This window comes from Piliocolobus tephrosceles, chromosome 15 (assembly GCF_002776525.5).
Source record: "Piliocolobus tephrosceles isolate RC106 chromosome 15, ASM277652v3, whole genome shotgun sequence".
Classification (NCBI taxonomy): Eukaryota; Metazoa; Chordata; class Mammalia; order Primates; family Cercopithecidae; genus Piliocolobus; species Piliocolobus tephrosceles.
Window position 1 is genome coordinate 584,309 of NC_045448.1, and position 16,552 is coordinate 600,860.

The window sequence follows — 16,552 nt, forward strand, 5'->3', positions numbered from 1 at the left end:
TTTAGACGTGAAGCTCATGAAATGTCACCAATCTGAGATGTGCTTTAATTTCAAACATATACCATCTTTCAAAGACTTTGTACCAAAATGTAAAATATATGATCAACAATTGCATTATTTTGCTTACATGTTGAAATTAATATTTTGGACATACTGGACGAAATAAAATATATCAATAAAATTCATCTTTCGCTTTACTATTTTAATGTGGCCACTAGAACATGGCCTACTCTCTATGTTGGTATGTGAATGCTGATGTGGACTCTATTCCGTTTACCTGGAATTTTGTGCTTTCAGAAAGGACTAAATGAATCCATGATCGGAATAAAGAAGACTCAATTTTATTTATTGCCTTGCCTTGCCTTGCCTTTTCCCTTCCCCTTCCCCTTCCTTTGCTTTCTTTTCCCTTTCCTTTCCTTTCCTTTTTTTTTTTTTTTTCTTTTTTTTGTGTTTTGCTCTTGTTGCCTAGGCTGGAGTGCAAATAGCAAGCAGGGTCTCCGCTCACTGCAACCTCTGCCTCCCGGATTCAAGCGATTCTCCCTGCCTCAGCCTCTCAAGTAGCTGGGATCACAGGCATGTGCCACCACACCGGGCTGATTTTGTATTTTTAGTCGACACAGGGTTTCACCATGTTGGCCAGGCTGGTCTTGAACTCCTGACCTCAGGTGATCTGCCTGTCTTGGCCTCCCAAAGTGCTGGGATTACAGGCGTGAGCCACCACGCCTGGCCCAATTTTGTTTATTTCTAAAATAGCTTCACAAGTTGATTCACTTATATTTAATCCACATACAATTGGTTTTCAAGAGCTTTATTAATGGGTAAAATACGTTTGTGAGCTGTAATGTATTCTACGAATTAAAGCCAGTACTTGATAGCTCTCTTGCTCTTTGTGTTGCTCAGGTGCCAGCAGGCAGCTGATTGTTTAGGTGGAGAGACCACAGGGGAGAGCAATGAGGAGTTTGTGGAGGAAAGGAGAGGCACCAAGACCAGGTCTGTGTCCTGTGACCCAGAGGCAGCCTTGGGAGGGGCGTCTGTCTAGGAAGAGCCCCCTCCTCAGGGAAGCTCTGAGGGGCACAGATATCCCACAGGCACCTTCACAGCAGCTCCCTCGAGACCGCAGCGTCTGTATCTTCACCACCTCCCGTCAGCAACTCTTCCATCTTCATGCCGGCTCCTGAGCAGCCCTTCAGGGTCAGGGTCACAGGATCTCTGCCTGGGGACCCTTCCTTCATTCAGTGCAGAAGCAGGTGGTGCCCTCGACGTTCTGCTTCACATTGTGATGCTCATTCCACGACCTTCAGGGTCAAGCTGACATGCGCCGGCAGCTGCCCAGGGTCTGTGTGGCCTCCACCCACCTGCACACCAGGTGTGGCACCTGCATCTGTCCTGCGAACCAGCTGCGTGACCTGCATGCGTCCACTGGTGCAGTTGGGAGGAAGGCCAGCACCCAGGTGGGCACACAACACAGGCCCTGTCCCTAGCATTGATAGTCGGTCAGGAAGTGTCCAGGCCATCACCTGGGCCCTTGAGCCCTCCGTCACTACCCAGAGTGAGTCAGGACCTGCTTCCCCAGGAAGAGGAGCCCGGAGCACCGGAGGCTTCGCCGGCTTTACCTGGGACTGCACCCAACACCATGCAGAGACCCTGCAGGCCAGGGTCGCTATTGTCCTCCACAGTGAGGCTGCGGAATCAGGGCCCCCGTCCCAGGTGCCCAGGGCCATGAGGACCTGTATCTGTGCAGATGTCCCCCTGGAACCAGGGCCAGGTGGGCGCTGCCACGAGTTCAGCATGGCTTGTGTTTTCCACGTTGTGGAAGTCAAGTGTTGCATGGTCTGTGTTTTGGTGATGGTAGTCAGGGTCCTAGCTCCAGGGTCACTAATTTGGTCCTTCTACTGCAATAGCAAGTACTTGGGGGTTAGTGGTCCAGGACCAGGGGACACTGCAAGTGACCGGGAATGTCTGCTCTGGTATTGGGAGGAGCCACAGCCAGGCCGACATGGGCAGGATCCCCTGGACCTGGCCTCCATAACCCCATGCCAGCGGGGTGCCAGGTGCAGACCCCTGGGCTGGTGACAGCTCAGACAGTGCCAGGAAGCCCAGGAGGGTTGGACCCTGGGGGACGGCAGGATGCATCTCAGGAAAGGTTTAAACACTGTAGCACACCCAAATAATTATGTGAGCCCGGAGGTTTCATTCCTGAAGACATCATGGTCAATACTATAGATCCCTGAGAGCTGGACTCTGGACGCCTTCAGTTTCAGAGTCTTGGATGCGAATCAGGCCATAGAAGTGCCCTGATCTCCACCACTGTGTTCTCCATTTATCCCCATTGAACTTGCCAAGCTCAGCAACAGCCTGCAGGACACTGACCTCACGGATTGGGTCCAGGACCCCAGGGGGCTTCTATGCGGGTTCCTGGTTCCTGGTTCCTCCCTCTGTGCCTCTGGGCTGCAGCAGTTTGACCTTAACGTGTGATCTGGTTGCTCTGTCAGTTTATACAATACAGTTTACAATAAAGCATTTGACAGCAATGCTTAATTTATCATTTCCAAAGCTCTCATTCCTTTCTGAACATTCTCAGGTGGTATCATTTCCTCTCAGACTAAAGTTAGCATCCCATGCAGTTCAGTTCTGTGGGGGATGAATCGGCTTCATATGAAAAATGGTCTTGTTTTGTCTTCATTTAAAAAGATAGTTGTGCTGTGAATTGTTGTTGAATACTGTTTTTCTTTCTTTTCTTTCAGCACATGAGAGAGATTCCATAGCCTTCTGTCTGCCATAGTTTCTTGTAGAAAAGCAGTGATGTTTCTAATCCTCATTTTCCCACGGATATTATGTCATTTTTCTGTTTTCAGAATATTGTCTTTATCTTGGTTTCAGCAGTTTGACTACGATGTGCCTAGAATTAGTTTTCTTTGTATTCATGTTGCTTGTGTTTGATAAATTTCTTGATTGTGTGAATTTATATTGTTAAATTTTAGCATGATTTCTTCATTTTTTTTCTCTCATTCTTTTTCTTCCTTTATTAGATGAAGACTGAACATTAGACTTCCCACGATCGCAGAACTGTCCTTCGCTGCAGCTGTAAAATTGCGGCAAGGCTGGATTCATCCTGGCGGTGGGTGCAGGCCCTAATTCCCGTCACTGAGCAGGGATACGGCAGGAAGCTCCACCTCTGAGCGCAGTAAGGGGATTGTTCTGATTCTGAGTGTGTCTGTTCGTTAGAGTGGGCCACACTTCCCTGGTTCTGCAATTGTGGATCATTTAGCATGACTTGTTGGGCATTGCAAATGTCATGTCGTGGAGAGTCTAGGCTCTGTTATTTTTTCCAGTTGTGTGTGTGTGTGTGTGTGTGTGTGTGTGTGTGATGGGGCCATTAAGTTGGTTTGACGAACTGCAAACTATGCCTGTTGAACCGCAGCTGAATTCTCAGTTTGGTTCTTTTATCCTTGTGTTTTGTGGAGTTTGCGTCACATATTCAAGGTTCAGATGTCAACTGAGTTCTGGGCGGAAGTAATACACAGAATTTGGGGTTCTCTGTCTCTGATTCTCTCCTTCCTTCTCAATTTTTAGCAGGCATGTTCCCAATTTCTTCAGGAGGGAAAGACCAAGGGTTTTCTGTTAAGTGTTTTGGCAACTCTGCATTGCATGGCGTCAGACTCACCCCTAAGCTAAAAACCATAAAAACCTTCTTTCCCTTTGTTTCTTCCACACATCACACTCCCCTTCCATAATCCATGCTTTTCATCCCCATTCACTGCCTTTAGGGAGTTAATTTATATTTGTTCTTTGTCTATAGATTTCCCCTGCAGGAGAGTGACCTTAGATGGGCTGACTTGGCCACCATGGGAAACAGATATCTAGAGATGGACACATTCCCTAAATGCTTCTGTGCTGCCCTGTGGGAGAGGTGATTCTACTCACATGAGGAAACTGAGGCTCAGAAGTAGCATCCTTTGCCTGAAAGGACATAGCTCGTGAGCGCTGGAAGCATGGTTTGGTGTCTGACTTGGCCAATTCCAAAGCTTGTATGATTTTCACCAGCACTCAGGATGTCTCCCTCCTTACCCAAGAAAAATGCTATCCCTCCCTTTTCCTCTAAAAATTCTTTTGTATATTAGGAAATTATTAGGAAATAATGATTTCTCTCCAAAAGTAACACACTGAGGAGGCAATATCTGACGGTTTTGCCCAAATATGGCCTTTCAACCTCTGAATTAATGCCTCCAGAAATTCCAGGATGTTTGTTCATAGCATTTTTATTCTAACCCTCCTTAATCAGTGAAATGGTTTGTCTGTGTCCCTACCCAAATCTCAAATTGTAGCCCCCATAATCCCCATGTGTCATGGGAGGGACCCCATAGGTGGTAATTTAATCATGGGGCCAGTTACCCTCATGCTGTTCTCCTGATAGTTCTCATGAGGTCTGATGGTTTTATAAGGGGCTTTTCCCACTTTTGCTGGACACTTCTCCTTGCTGCCGCCATGTAAAGAAGGATGTGTTTGCTTCCCCTTCTGCCATGATTGTAAGTTTCCTGTGGCCTCCCCATCCCTGAGGAACTGTGAGTCAATTAAAGCTCTTTTCTTTATAAATAACCCCACCTTGAACAGTTCTTTATAGCAGTGTGAGAATGGACTAATACAATGGGTTAGAAACATCAAGGACTCCAAAGCAACTTTTCTGATCACTGAAAATGGCTCACACTAGGGACATGAAGGCAAGGTTTGCAACTTCCTGCCCATGTCTGTTCTATGCCTGGCTGTCTGGCTGTGGCCAGCCTATACAGGCTGGACTCATCTTTCCTCCTGTTTCTATGGCAACCCTCTCAGAGAGCCAGCAGGGGCAAATCTCTGCTCTCCTATGACCTTGGGGCCTCTGGCTACCTTCAAGGCAGCCACTTTTATTTTCTCTGACAATTCAGGGCAGGTAGGGAAGACTTGTGGGTGTCCTAGGCTCTGGGCAATGATTACTAGGGTTTACCATCCTACTTGTTTGTAATGCACTATAGCTCACTCAGGCGTAATTTTAAATGCAGTTGTTAAATGGCAGTGACATTTCCAGTTCCACTTAAAGCAATTATAGCTCATTCTTACTGAATTAATAGGCCCAGGCTACCCTGCTGGCTGTGGTTTACCCTGTGTTCACTTAGGGGTACCTGCTGTTCTCTTGGCATCACAGAGACAGAAGTCCCCAGGATGGATGGTACAAGTATGAAATGCCTGTTTGAGATGAGAAGCCAAAATCAGCAGGGGATTATTCCTGAGCCTTTAATATGCAGATCGGCCTTTGGAGTTCATTGATTGTTAGGGCAGTTTCTCTGACATAAAAATTAGAGTTCAGAAATTTGCACACACACACAGAATGAAGCTGGCAGGATTTAACCTGCCCAGTGTACATTTCTCTTCAGTTCAAATTCACATCTTGACATAGGTTGATGAGTTTAGGCTGATGTGTCTTGTAATGATGTTGGTATTCAGGGAAGTTTATGCTAATCTTCACATGAAGTGGTCCTTCCGTAGGAATTGCTGTGGTTCTCCGACTGACATTCTGCACTACTGTGTGACTTCCTGGGCCACCATCATGAGACACTACAGCCTGGGCAGCTTAAACAGCAGAAACTGACTTCTTTACAGTTGTGGAGGCCAGCAGTCTAATATTATTAAGACATTGACAGGTTGGTTCTTTCGGAGGCCTTTCTCCTCGGCTTGCAGACACGTCTCCTCCCCATGTCCTCACAGGGTCAGCCCCCTGTGTGTGTCTGTGTTCTGATCTTCTTATAAGGACACCAGTCACGTAGGATCGAGGCCAACCGTTATATACTCATTTAACTCACTTTCCTTATAAAGGCCTCATCTCCAATCACTGTAGCCTTCTGAGATGCAGGGTTTGGACCCTGACATATAAATTTGGGGACACAAGTTGGCCCACAACACCACCAAGGGTACCACTGGGCACAGACAGAACTTGGTTCTCTTTCCATTTTCTTCTCTCATTTTATAAGCATGTGGAATATCAAGAAGAAAATGGACCTTAGATCAGGGAAGATTTTATGTGAGTATGAGTTCTCTCACTTGAAATGACCTTAGAATACTAGTTTTGATTATCTAAAGCCTCAGCTTGCCTGTGTGAGAATGAGGACAATAATACTTTTCTAATGGGTGGTTTTAAGGATTTGGGATGAAATGCCTTAAATGCCCAGCTCTGTGCCAGATACATGGCACATGCTTAATAAGGACCAGCCATTAGGACTGGAATGTTGCCTCCTCTAAGGATGAAGGTGTTTATCCTGCTGTTCTTAGGGGGTCCTCTTTTTATCTCTTCTTTTTAGTGCATGAGACCAACACTGTTTATTTACAAGTATTTTCTGCACATGTTGATGTAATGACAATGGAAAACACAGTATTGCTTCCTTTATTTTTTGGATGGTGATATGGTTTGACTTTGTGTTCTCACCCAAATCTCATGTCAAATTGTAATCCCCACATGTCAGGGAAGGAACCTGGTAGGAGGTGATGGGATCATGGGGGAGGATTTCCTCCCTGCTGGTCTCGTGAGCTCTCATGAGTTCTGATGGTTTAAAAGTGTGACACTTCCCACCTCACTCTCTCTCTCTCTCTGCTGCCATGTAAGTAAAACATACCATGTTTCCCCTTTACCTTCCACCATGATTGTAAGTTTCCTGAGGTCTCCCTAGCCATGCAGAACTATGAATCAATTAAACCTATTTTCTTTATAAATTATCCAGTCTCAGGTAGTTTTTTTATATAAAAGGGTGAAAACAAACTAATACAGAAAATTGGTACCAGAAGTGGGGTACTGTTATAAAGATACCCGAATATGTTGAAGCAGCTTTGGAAACTGGGTTACAGGGAGAGGTTGCAACAGTTTGGAGGGCTCAGGAAAAGGCAGGTAGATGTGGGAAAGTTTGGAACTTCCTAGAGACTTGTTGAATGGTTTTGACCAAAATGCTCATAGTGATATGGACAATGAAGTCCAGGCTGAGGTGATCTCAGATGGAGATAAGGAACTTACGCAGAACTGGAATAAAGGTCACTCTTGCTATGCTTTAGCAAAGAGACTGGTGACATTTTGCCCCTGCCCTAGAGATTTGTGGAACTTTGAATTTGAGGGAGATGATTTAGGGTATCTGGCAGAAGAGATTTCTAAGCAGCAAAGTGTTCAAGATGTGACTTGGATGTTTCTAATGCATATAGTCATATGCATCACAAAGAGATCATCTAAAATTGGAGCTTATGTTTAAAAGGGAAGCAGAGCATTTTAAAAATTTGCAGCCTGTCACTATGTGGTAGGAAAAGAAAAACCCATTTTCTGGGGTGAATTTCAAGCTGCCGCTTTCAGAACTTTGCATATGTAATGAGAAACCAAAAGTTAACAGTCAAAACATTGGGGAAACTGTCTCCAGGGCCTGTTGGAGACCTTTACAGCAGTCCCTCCATCACAAGCCCAGAGACCTGTCAGGAAAAAGTGTTTTTGTGGGCCAAGCCCAGGCCACAGATGCTCTCTGCAGCCTCAGGACAGGGTGCCCTGCATCCCAGCCACTCCAGCTCTAGCCATGACTAAAAGGAGCCAAGTACAACTTGCGACATGGCTTCAGAGGGTGCAAGCCCAAGCCTTGGCATCTTCCACATGGTGTAGGACCTGCTGGTTTGCAGAAAGCAAGAATTGAGGTTTAGGAACCTACTCCTAGATTTGAGAGGATGAATGGAAACACCTGGATGTCCAGGCAGAAGGTTTTCTGCAGGGGTGGGGCCCTCATGGAGAAGCTCTGCTAGGTCATTGCAGAAGGGAAATGTGAGTTTGGAGCCCCCACAAAGAGTCCCTGCCTAGTGGAGCTGTGAAAAGAGGACCACCATCCTCCAGACCCCAGAATGGTAGATCCACTAACAGCTTGCACTGTGCACCTGTAAACACTGGAGGCACTCAATACCAGCCCATGAGAGAAGCTGTGGGGGCTGAATCCTGCAAAGCCATAAGGTGGAGCTACTCAAGGCCTTGGAAGCCAACCTCTTGCATCAGGATGCCCTCAATGTGAGACATGGAATCAAAGGAGACTATTTTGGAGCTTTAAGATTTAATGACTGCCCTGCTGGATTATGGACTTGCATGGGGGCCTGTAGCCCCTTCATTCTGGCCAATTTATCCCATTTAGAATGGAAGCATTTACTCAATGCATGTACCCCCATTGTATCTTGAAAGTAACTAACTTGGTTTTGATTTTATAGGTTCATAGTCAGAAGGGAATTGCCTGGTCTCAGATGAGATTTTGGACTTGGAATTTTGAGTTCATGCTGGAATTAGTTAAGACTTTGGGGGACTGTTGGGAAGGCATGGTTGATTTTGCAATGTGAGAAGGACATGCAATTTGGGAGGAGGGTGCAGGGTTGGAATGATATAGTTTGGCTCTGTGTCCCCACCCAAATTTCATGTCGAATTGTAATCCTCATGTATCAGGAGATGGACCTGGTGGGAAGTAATTGGATCATGGGGGTGGATTTTCCCCATGCTGTTCTCATAATAGTGAGAGAATTCTCACGAGATCCAATGGTTTAAGAGTGTGGCACTTCCCCTGCCACTCCTGCCATCATGTAAGACATGCCTTGCTTCCCTTCACTTTTTGCCATGATTGTGTTTTCTGAGATCTCCCCAGCCATGTGGAACTTTGGGTCAGTTAAACCTCTTTATAAATTACCTTGTCTCTGGTAGTGGTAGTTCTTTATGGCAGTGTGAAAACAGACTAATATAGATGGCATTATTTCCGAATAGTCACTTGGCAAAATCATGGCAGCTGATGAAATGCCCATGTTAGAGGCCAGAAGAAGTCATAGTCCAGTGTCATTTTTGTTTGTTATACAGATGAAGGGATTAAACAAATCCTTCCTGTTAATACTCCCTTCTCTCCAAAATACCAAAAAGTGTTTAGAAACAGAATTCAATACGTCACTTACAGAAAAGAATAATAATAATGATATATCAATATAATGAACATTAGAAATATATACCATACAAATAATTATTCACTGGCCAATATTTAAATAAAGGTGCTGTTCCTGTTCTTTGATATGGGTTGATGACTAGAGGTAGGAATAGTCTTTGCTACTTAAACTTCACCTAAAATGTTTCTCAGAGATTTCCAATCCAAAGTGAACATAACTTTAAAGACACTTGAAAAATTATCTTAGTGTAGGCTATTTCTAAGTTACATATTTATTTATTTATGCTTTTCCTTTAATCAAAATGTACTCCAATATTTACAAATCTTTCCAGAGTATTCAATTTAGTCCTTGCTCAGGAATTATGAATATTAGTATTTAATTCACTTAAATGATATAATGATAAGCAAAACTATATAAATTGGCTTGGGAAGAAATACAGCTTACTTTCCATAAATAGGTGAATCCCTGGCTAGGAATACACACATGCTGGCCTTGGGACTATCTAACTTTGTAGGACACAGCAAATCAAAATAGAGGTCTTGGGAGGGATCCACTAATTCAGTGAGTTAGATAAAGAATGATTTATGGTAGTGCCCACATTCAGGAGAAATATTCCTATAAAAAACCAGCAAATATGGAAAACTGAGCACATGAAGCAAAACTATTTAAATATTTTCAGAAATTTGGAAAACCTAAATTGCATTTTGAGACACAGGATGTCATGATCTGTTTTGTGCTGATATACTAGAATACCTGAGACTGGGTAGGTTATAATAAGCAGAAATATAATAAGCAGAAATATATAAATATATAAGTTATGAAAAGGCATCCATTTACCTGTAATGTTAGAAGGAAAACAGGAGACAGCGGATGCAATGAACGTGTGCTCAGGTGCGTGGGAGGGGAACGTGCTCAGCCTCTGTTGCCTCTGTGCCTGGCACAGGTCGCGTGGCCGCAGCTGGAACCCACACAGAGCTCTGCGCTGCCCCTAGGCCCCCATCAGCCCCGCAGCTCTTGGACTCTCCATCCTCAGTGGCTGCTCCATTGGGGGTCCCTCCTGCCTGGGGCTCGTGTGGGCCTCTCCTGGCTTTTATCCTGGACAGGGCAAGTTAGGACCATTCCCATGGGGCCTCTGGGCACAGGAGACAATCCTCTCTTCCCTCAGGGCAGCAGTAACTCCTGGGCCTCCTATTAGCCCCTTTGTTCTGTGGGCCCTGAAGTACTGAAGAACTGCACAGTGGCTAGGGACTGTCTCAATCTCTAGCCCCCGGAACCATTTCTGGGTGTGGTGGAAGCGTTTCTCTCTGGTGTTGTCTTGCTGAGGGTAATTTATATTGGCTGTGGAAATAGAGACAGACCAGGGTCTCAGTGGCGTCATGCCTTTTCTGGCTCAGGACACATCCAGTCTGGGTCTGCCAAGCCTCCCGAGGTTTCCACGGCTGTCTCTATAGGAGAAAGAGGGCTGGGAGATGGTGCAGAAAGTGGAAAGGTCCTGGCCTAGCACTGGCTACGCCACTTCTGCCCACGTTCCATGGTTCAGAACCTCCCCACACAGCCCCTGTGCCATGGCCCTCCTGACACCACAGCCTTTGGGGCCTGCAGCACTGGCTGGCGGGAAAATGCCACCCAGAGTCACAGGTGGGCAATATTGCCCTCTCAACTACCGAGGCTGGTAGTGTGAGCCAAGTGCAGCCTGCCAGGCCAAGTGGGCGAAAAGAGCTCAGCAGGCCAGAGCAAAACTCAGGCAAAGGCCCCACCAGCCACAGAGTGGATTATCCAGCCAGAAAAACAACACCCCCCCCCAAATCCCATAACAGTATCCAAGAAGATTCAGCAGGGCAGCTACACACTGTGCACCCCAGGCAGCGGCTCCTCCAACCTCCCACCCTTACAAGGAGCCCAGCAAGCTCTTCCTTAGGCTGAAGCCACCCTGACTCAAATCTGCAAAAGAATCGGGTATCTTGAGGGTGTTAAATCAAGTTTAGCCTAAAGCTGCCTCCTTAGAGATTTTAAGGTCAGCCTAAAGGTTTTTCTGCACATCATGAACGTAACAAGGAGAGGGGTACGTAGACCGTAGCCTACACTTGTGCCAGCCACTGAGTTTCAGCCAATCAAATGTAGTCAACTGTTCAAACTGTGTTCAAATAAGGCAAATAAGGCAAATGCTGAGCTACAACCAATCCAGCTGTTTCTGTCCCTCCCATTTTCTGTAGGTCACTTTCCCTTCAATGTCCATAAATCTTCCACTGAATGGTTGTGCTGGAACATCTGAACCTACTCTGGCTCAGAAGGCAGTCTGGTTCGCAATTCATTCATTGCTCAAAGTCTTTTAAATTTAATTTGGCTGACGTTTTTCTTTTATCAAGGATTACCCCACAGCAGGAGCCCCTACGGAAGCCCCATGTCATGCCTGCCATCTGCCTTCCATCTTTCTCAGCAAAGAAGGAGACCAGATTTGGAATAGTGGAACACAATTTTTTAAAAGTTGGCAACTCCTGGAAGCCACTGGAGTGACTCAGAATCAACATTCTCAGGTAAGAAGCTCCGAGACTTCAGAGCGTGCTCTGCCCCCGTGATTTTTTGTGGAGGACTCCATCCCAGCACATCCGCATATATCCCATAATAATAGCTGACTTGTCCTTCATCTCACTTTTATCATGAGAAAAATCATAGTTACAGAGTAACGTATTTTCAACCACATCAAGAGATGACCTCCTCAGTAAATAGAAAGGGATTATAAATAAGAAATGAGAATTTGTATGTGAAATTGTGTGCATGAAGATCACTGACTTTATGACAAAGGAAAGTCTGGAATTAGGTATTTACTGGGTTCTTTCTTTTCTTCATTATGAAATTATGCTTCTTTGTTGAAGTTTGGTTTCAAGGGCTTGGTCCTGGCTGTAGAAAACACATCACAAATACACAAAACTTGATACCTTTTTTTCCGTCCAAATGCCTTCCTGGTCTTTAATTAGACCTAACAAAACTGTAATGATTTCATTAGTGGAAAGAAAGAAAGAAACCAGAAAAGTGGGTGTCATTGCTCGTAGAGAAGCTGATCATTCCATGGGTTTTGTTCTGAGCTTTTCAATGTTCCATCTTATCAGAAGATTGCTAAAATGCCGTATTTTAAAAATAAACCAAATAAAACCATTTCGTAAAATGTAACAGACCATAAATATACTCCACATTGCGTCTAATAGTTTGCTGTTTTAAAGCATGTGTGTTAAGTAATCACTGGTTTACTCCACTCTCTTCCATTGGCTGACAGAGAATATGCTGACTTTTTCTGTGCAAGATGTTTAATGTAGTGTGTGCTAATACCGACCTCCCACTGGAGAGCCTAAACAAATAGACGTAAGGAAGTTAAAACTTCTCTTTCTCTTGATTTTGAAGTTCTGTTTCCCATATAACTTATAGAAGCTTATTTTTATTTCCTTCACCTCTACAATTTTACAGTAAACTCAATTTCATCATTTTAAGAGTTCAGCCCCTCCTAATAATATCTCTTCCACACAACCGTGCACAGCATTTATTCAAAAGGCTACATAAAGCTGTTTTGTGAAAACTTTAGCTGACAAATGTCCTGAAATCACCATCTTCCATTTCCTGCTGGAGGGCTATGCTTTTCTTCTGCAGTTTGGTGAGACAGCCTTCTCTCTGCAGCCTCCTCCATTTACTTTAAGGGAAGGTCCAAGCTTCTATTATGTCTTACGTCATAGGGGTATTCAAATTGTTTATTCAATAGTAGTATTTTAAATTTTATTTTGCTTATGTATTTGGCTTTCACTAAAGAATATAAATGAAACAGACATTTATATATCTATTTTAAATTCACTCTGGCATAGAAAAGAAAGTGAATTTAGAATTTTGGCAGGTCCTTAATGCTAGCTGTTCCCTCTTGCCAGGCTCACATTTCTAACGTAGTTGCCTTTTTTACCCCTTAGCAATCTATCACAAAAACACCCATGCTGTTTTTATAAAGGCTTATTTTTTTTTGGCTTTATTTTCTACCATAATCAGAAGAAACACGGAGACTCTAGCTGTTTAAAAACCTGGGTCCTCGTTAGAACTTTCTGTTGCCAGGGGCAGGCGTCTCTTAGTTGCTTGCTGAGCAGAAATGCCACCTTCCCGCTGGCTCCATGCCAGCTCTGGTGGCCTAGGAAGGAGGGGAGAGAAAGCTGCCAGGAACAGGCTGCAAGATTCCTCCAAAGACCTTGATGTCCTGGTTAGGAAACCATGTGTTCCTATGACTTCCCATATAAACAGGATAAATGTTTGTTATTCATATGGCTGGGGCTTGTGTTCCAGGAGTGAGATGGAAGTTGCTTAGCATTTCCTAGAAAAGTGTTAGTCTGTTAGAAACAGGCATGAGAAGCCTGGTAATTATATATTGATTATCAGCACTGCTGATCACATTGGAGGAAAGAAAACACTATCTTCATCTTAAGTGGAATTTCCAAAGCAACCATGAGGAGTTCCTTATTGGAGCCATAAGAGTTTCAGAGATGATACATTTATTCCCAGGAAATGTATCAGGCATGCATCTTCCAGCTTCTGTACGTTATAAACTATGCAGAAAATGTCCAGTTGACTCAAATTGATGAAGTGATCATTTTTCATTTTATTACACTGTGACAGCTGTACATATTTCTCTTGTTTGCTTAAAGTTAATTTGATCCAGAAATTATTGATCAACATAAAGTTTATTTGGAAGATAATTTTATATGTTGATGTTCCTTAATTAATAAATATTTTCAAAACTCAACAAAGGTATTGGCACCTTACATTTTGCATACAAACGTATAGTATGTTTTATAAGTGAAAATAGAAATAGAATATTATGCCAGAAATAAAGAAGCTTTTAAATTATTTCACTATTGATATACCCCTACAAACTGGACTTTTAAACTTTAATGTACTATCTAGATTTAAGTTGGTAAAGTCTTACATGTTAAAAAATAATTGTGCTTATCAAACATTGATTATGAAACTACTTTCTTCTAAACCTTTTTTTAAATTTGGGAACGTAATTTAATGTTGGTTTATCACATCTGTTGTTTCAAAAATCACATTAGTTTTAGAAAAAAGGGTAATATGAACCTGAGGGAATAAAACTGTAAAGAAAAAATAGAGAGGGGAGAGAGCCATAAACTGTTGTTCAAATCACTAGTGTGTGCCACCGAATTTACCCAATTCTCACATGCCTCCAAGGCATTGCCCTCATGACTGTCCTGCCAGCTCATGGGGAAGATCTCTCTCCTTCTCCATGCAACATTTGCCATTTTTGGGAAGTCAGTGTCGTCAGGAATCTAAGGCTATTTTTCTTTCTCAGAGCCTTAACATTTTTCCCCAAGGCCAAAAATATTTTCTACTTTAAATGTCTTAAAATACTCTTCCTATCTTTCCCCATAAAGACCAAATCCCTGAGGGCTGATGTGGCCAGGGATGTAGTGAAGGCTGGCCCTGGAGGGAAGAGGGGACGAGTCTGAGGAACAGAAACTGATTTTAAATCTCAAGGGGCTGAAGCTGGAGCTCCAAATGTGACCCCTAGAAGCATGGGTGAGTGAGAAGAAGGGTCCCCTCAAAGAGAGGCTGAGACACAACTGGGTGACCTCCGTCCTTGGTGAGCAGGCGTCATCTGCCTCTAGCTGGGCCACCAGCCAGTGTCAAATGGCTCCACTTTGGGGAAAGATGGTATCATCTGGAGCCCCCATTATCTCTGCTATCATTTACACAAGCGTGTGACATTCACTCAGATGTCACCAAGCACACACAGAGACTGCACTGACTCCGCACAATCAGGACATTTAATTTCAATAAAAATCAAACATCAGGAGATCAGAAATCAAACAAGGCTATCAGACAGACTTGACTTAACAACAGTTGATAAATATGCTCAATAAATTATTTGACAAGATGGGAGATGTGTTCCCTAGCTTGACATAATGATCACATGTTTGCGTCATAATAATCATTGACTAATAATGTCCATAGCCTATTCGGGATTCCTTAGTTGCTAACCTGATGTTATTTTTCTGTTCCAGGACCCCATCCGGGATGCCACTGTGTATGCAGTTGTCACATCTCCCTAGACCCCTAGCCACTGGCAGTTTCTCAGATTTTCCTTGTTTTCAATGATTGGGATAGTTTTGAAGAGTAATGGTCAGGTATGCTGTAGAATTTCTCTCAGTTGGGGTTTTTCTGATGATCCAGTTGGGATTATGGAATTTGGGGAAGAAGACCATAGAAGTAAAGTGCTATTTTTATTACACTCTGTCAAGGCACCTTTGGTCAATGACTCGTCACTGTAGCACCCGCCTCACCTGGCAGTTGTGGCCTCTGCCAGGTTTCTCCACAGGAAAGTTACTCCCTTCTCCCACTTTCCAGACTCACTGGAGCAAATTCACCATGCATGGCCTTCACTTATGCAGCGGGAGTTACACTCTCCTCCTTTACGAGCGTGGAGCCTGCCACCTTATTTGGAATTCCTCTGCAAGGGAGGTTTGTCTATTAAATATTTACATATTTACCCATTCGTTCATATCACTATAAACTCATAGATATTTATTTTATAAATTGGATTATGAACCAATGCTGCTTTTTGTTGTCATTATTGTTAAATCATTCCAGTTTCAGTTGCAGGCCAGATCTTTCCTTTGGCTCCTGTGGCCCTGACATGCCCCGGCAATGTGGCTGCTCATTTTTATTTTTCCAGCAGTTATTAATTTTCTAGCGCTACAAAGTGCCCCCAGCTTACCTTGTCTGTTTCCTGTTCTACTCCTAGAATCCACAATTTCTCTGGTGAGCCCTGGTTCCTTTTACTGGAGATTAGCAATTGAAGCAAAGATCTGGGTATTTCATATTATCTTCGAAATTGGGATGTCATTGCCCTAGTGAGTGACAGAGCAGGAATCTACACATGTACATACATATTTCTATAAATATTTCTTTATGGAATCTATGTTGAGGTCCACATGGGTGTACACTGGTTTCTCCACGCCTAATCCTTGTCCAGATGATCATTCTGGCCTTTCTTCTTTTCTTCTTCCTAAGGTGGAAGCTTAGATTATTAATTTTATATCTTTCCTTTTTTATGATGTGCACTTAATGCCATAAATTTCCCTGTTAAGTACTGCTTTCACTACATCCCTCAAATTTTGATAAGTTGTATTTTCAATTTTATCTAGCTCAAAATATTTTAAAATTTCTCTTGAAAGTTCTTTGACTCCTGTGTATTTAAGTGTGTACTGTTCAATCTCTAAATATTCGGGTTTTTTCTTTCCATCCATTTTTCTGCTACTGATTTGCAGTCAATTACAGTGTGATCTGGGAATATACTTTATATGCTGTGTATTCTCTGACATTTTTAGGTGTGTTTTACAGTCCAGCATGTCGCCATCTTGGTTAATGTTCCATGAGTGGGACAATGTGTATTCTGCTATTGCTGCATGGAGTATTTTATAAATAGCAGTTAGAGCTGCTGCATGGAGTATTTTATAAACAGCAGTTAGAGCAAGCTGATGGTTCTGTTCAGGTTCTGTTCAACTATGTCCTTATTGATTTTCTGCCTGCCGTATCTCTTGATTACTGAAGG

At 43.5% G+C, this 16,552-nt stretch overlaps 1 long non-coding RNA gene across 3 annotated transcripts in view; it reads left to right on the top strand.

Annotated features, from left to right (window-relative positions):
* Positions 1–16,552, top strand: part of LOC111526762 — a 47,750-nt gene that overhangs the window by 2,121 nt on the left and 29,077 nt on the right. For 2 of the 3 annotated variants that reach the window (XR_002726486.2, XR_002726488.2), the window contains exons 2-5: positions 901–990; positions 3,030–3,184; positions 11,322–11,489; positions 15,003–15,459. This is a non-coding gene — a long non-coding RNA (uncharacterized LOC111526762). The other variant, XR_002726489.1, reaches the window with a different exon arrangement.